This window comes from Rhagoletis zephyria, unplaced genomic scaffold (assembly GCF_001687245.7).
Source record: "Rhagoletis zephyria isolate East Lansing unplaced genomic scaffold, Rhagoletis_zephyria_1.1 Rzeph_scaffold_07005, whole genome shotgun sequence".
NCBI classification, from domain to species: domain Eukaryota; kingdom Metazoa; phylum Arthropoda; class Insecta; order Diptera; family Tephritidae; genus Rhagoletis; species Rhagoletis zephyria.
The window spans coordinates 11,189-15,671 of NW_016164088.1; the positions used below are offsets into that span (position 1 = coordinate 11,189).

General features: G+C 36.0%; 1 long non-coding RNA gene across 1 annotated transcript; it reads left to right on the plus strand.

Moving 5' to 3' along the window:
* Nucleotides 1-2,755: 2,755 nt before the first annotated feature.
* LOC108373755 (uncharacterized) lies at nucleotides 2,756-3,012 on the plus strand. Its single transcript, XR_001848990.1, has 2 exons — nucleotides 2,756-2,810; nucleotides 2,954-3,012. It is a non-coding gene; the product is annotated as an uncharacterized LOC108373755 (long non-coding RNA).
* The last annotated feature ends 1,471 nt before the right edge of the window (nucleotides 3,013-4,483 follow it).

A 4,483-nucleotide genomic window follows, 5' to 3' on the forward strand; every position in this document is an offset into this window, starting at 1 on the left:
GACAATTGTCACTTCGTAGGACATCGCCATGTTAAAAAAGACAGTTGCAAGCATTGAGTTGGGATAGATGAAGAACCAGTACTGTCCCTTTTCAGGCTAGCTCAGCGCAAGTTCTGAACCAGTTTGATTTGCTGCAGGGAAACCACCTCATCATACAAAAAAAAGTAAATATCTCTTAAAAAACACCCAATTTTTGTAACGTGTTTTTTATAGAGAACTAGCAGAGCAGCCGACGTCGTTAGGGTTAAACAAATCAAAATATAAAACAGTAATACAAATATTCAGTTCAGCATAATTTAAAGGAGATAAACTATTTTCTTTGTTTACATTAAGGCATCCTTAGGAGCCATACTTTTGGCTTTATCGTGCTATAACTAATATATATCGATCATCATTTGTACTGCAAATTTTGTTCCATTATTAATATTAGATAGATTAAGATAACAATCAAATTTTTAAATTAAAATTATTCTATTACGGTACATTCCGTTTAGCTGCCTATTTTTTAGCTGTTTTATTTATGCACTTTTCTAGTATAATGCTTAATTCGGAAGGAGTTTTATTCATTATGAATGAACATTTTTCGTTTAACAGCATCGCAAGATTAAACAATGATTTAATCTTTCCATTTCAAAATAATATAAATACGGTAAGGTTTCAAAAAACAGCACACAGTTTTAAATATCCGAGCTATCTAATAGATAAATATATATATATATGTATATCCCCCTTTTACAAACTCATTTATATATACTTTACTCTGAACACCTCCCATAGATACCTATGTATAAATACCAACATTCAAGTTCATGTGACTTATGGTTCCCAATTTATGGCTGATTAAAAATTCCACGCCTGCGGGATGTGCCACGCCGCCTTTTATAAACTCATTCATATATACCTTACTATAAGCTCCTACCTGCATAGCAAATTTAAATTTAATGTGACTTATGATTTTGAGGTTATAGCTGATAAAAGTTTTCACGCCTATGAGATTGTCACGCCATCTTTTACAAACTTATTTATATTTATCTTTTTATAAGCACCTACCATAGCTACATTTGCATACCAAATTTCAAGTTCGTGAGACTTATGGTTCCGAAGTTATACCTAATAAAAATTCCACACCTATGGGATGTGGGACGCACCCTTTTACAAACTCGTTTATATATAACCTCCCATAAGCACCTACCATTGATATGTCTGCATATTAAATTTGAAGTTCGAGGGACTTATGGTTCCGAAGTTATAGATGATAAAAAAATTCACGCCTATCGGATGCACCACGCCCCCTTTTACAAACTCTTTTATATAGACCTTATTATAAGCACATCCTCTTGATATGTCTTCATACCAAATTTCAAGTTCATGAGGCTTATGGTTCCGAAGTTATAGCTGGTAAAATATTCCACGCCCTTGGGATGTGCCACTCCCCCTTTTACAAACTCGTTTATATATACCCTCGTATAAGCACCTACCATTTATATGTCTGCATACCAAATTTCAAGATCGTGGGATTTATGGTTCCGAAGTTATAGCTGGTAAAATATTCCACGCATATGGGATGTGCCAGGACCCCTTTTACAAACTCGTCTATATATACCCTCGTATAAGCACCTACCATTGATATGTCTGCATACCAAATTTCAAGTTCGAGGGACTTATGGTTCCGAAGTTATAGATGATAAAAAAATTCACGCATGGGATGCACCACGCCCCTTTTACAAACTCTTTTATATAGACCTTATTATAAGCACCTACTATTGATATGTCTTCGTACCAAATTTGAAGTTCATGGGTCTTATGGTTCCGAAGTTATAGGTGGTAAAAGATCCCACGCCTATGGGATTTGCCCCGCCCCCTTTTACAAACCCGTTTATATATACCCTCGTATAAGCACCTACCATTGAAATGTCTGCATACCAAATTTCAAGTTCGTGTGACTTATGGTTCCTAGGTTATACCTAATAAAAAATTACATTCCTTTGGGATGTGCTACGCCCCCCTTTTGCAAACTATACCATTGATATGCATGCGCACCAAATTTCAAGTTCGTGAGACTTATGGTTCCGAAGTTATAGCTGATAAAAATTCCGCGCCTATGGGATGTGCCACGCCCCCTTTTACAAACTCGTTTTTATATACCCTCCTGTAAGCACCTACCATTGATATGTTTGCACACCAAATGNGAGACTTATGGTTCCGAAGTTATAGCTGATAAAAATTCCGCGCCTATGGGATGTGCCACGCCCCCTTTTACAAACTCGTTTTTATATACCCTCCTGTAAGCACCTACCATAGATATGTTTGCACACCAAATGTCAAGTTCGTGTGACTTATGGTTCCGAAGTTAAAGCTGATAAAAAATTCCGCGCCTATGGGATGTGCCCCGCCCCCTTTTACAAACTCGTTTATATATACCCTGCTATAAGCACCTTCCATTGCCATGTTTCCATAGCAAATTTCAAGTTCGTGGGACTTCTGGTTCCGTTGATATAGCTGATAAAAATGCCACGCCTATGGGATGGGCCACGCCCTGTTTTATAAACTCATTTATATATGCCATACTATAAGCGCCTACCATAGACTTGCCTGCATACCAAATTTCAAATTCTTGAGACTTATGGTTCCGAAGTTATAGTTGATAAAAAATTCCACGCCAATGGGATGTGCCACGCCCCCTTTTACAAACTCATTTATATATACTCTCCTATAAGCACCTACCATTGATATGTCTGCATACCTAATTTCAAGTTCGTTTGACTTAAGGCTCCGAAGTTATAGCTGATGAGAAATGCCACGCCTATGGGGTGTGCCACTCCCCCTTTTACAAACTCGTTTATATATTCCCTCCTATAAGAACCTACCATTAAAATGTCGGCATACCAAATTTCAAGTTCGTGTGACTTAAGGTTCCGAAGTTATAGCTGATAAAAAATTCCACGCTTATGAGATGTGCCACGCCCTCTTTTACAAACTCATTTATATATACCCTCTTATAAGCACCTACCATTTATATGTCTGTATATCAAATTTCAAGCTCATGTGACTTATGGTTCCGAAGTTATGGCTGATTAAAAATTTCACGCCTATAGGAGGTGCCACGCCCCCTTGTAGGATCCCAATTTTTTCACCCTATTATAGGCCCAGGAGTCATGGCAATACTCTGTCAAAATGTTGTTCGATTCTATCCGTCCGTGTAGGCTGCAACGTGGCACATACATACATACTTCCACAAATATATATGTAGTAGATTTTTCCTATATATATATATGTAGTAGATTTTTCCTATTAACACATACTCATAAAATTAACACTAATTACTGGCAAATCTAAGGCTTCTTAATAAAAGTGTTTAATATGTTAAAGTGAACTTTATCAAGAGTTTTATTTTATTGTATATTCATGAATTCACTTTATTTTTTGACTCCGAATGTAGTGGTTTCGGTCCATAAATGGACTAGTATTTTTCTGTCTATTTTCAACTAACTATTTAGTATGAGACTGGTATATTTCTGACCGAAATCTGACAATTGCCATCTCGTAGGACATCCCCGTTTTAGAAATACTAGTTCANGAGTTTTATTTTATTGTATATTCATGAATTCACTTTATTTTTTGACTCCGAATGTAGTGGTTTCGGTCCATAAATGGACTAGTATTTTTCTGTCTATTTTCAACTAACTATTTAGTATGAGACTGGTATATTTCTGACCGAAATCTGACAATTGCCATCTCGTAGGACATCCCCGTTTTAGAAATACTAGTTCATTGCATGGTAAAAAGATAGTTGGCTGACTAGTTGGGAATGCAGTTCATACTAGTTCTGAGGTAGTTTACAACTAGTTCATTTGACTACAGGGATACTAAAAGTATTTATTTGTTTGATCGTGCACACTCTAACTGCACATATATTGAGTGTAAATCATGATGCAATAATACAGGGTGGTGNCGTGCACACTCTAACTGCACATATATTGAGTGTAAATCATGATGCAATAACACAGGGTGGTATCAGTTGTGGCAGCTCGATTTGACACTGCTTTAGCTCAGTAGAATAAGAAGAAAAACTGGAAGAAATGAATCCCCATTTGGGGAAATATATAAAATTTCATTTTTTCTTCTAAACAAAATTTGCTTTTTTTATAGTATATTCGCAATGAAAGGGAATAAAATTAGATATAATACCTTTTTGAGAAAACAAGATGTGTGTGCTGAGAAAAAACAAAAAAAAATTCAACTATATTATTAGGCAAAAAATTGTTTAAGAAGTAGCACTGTTTCACCTAAGGCAGTCAATATGGCGGAATTAGAGCGAGTAGTTGCCAACCGATAACACCTTGTATTATTGCATCATGAGTGTAAATAACGTGTAAATATATTGTAAAATAGTGCCATACAAGGTGGTTAAAATTACAAACTTTAACAACAAATTCCTTTAAAACTACATACAGGGAACTATTAGACGCCCCTCTACCTCCCA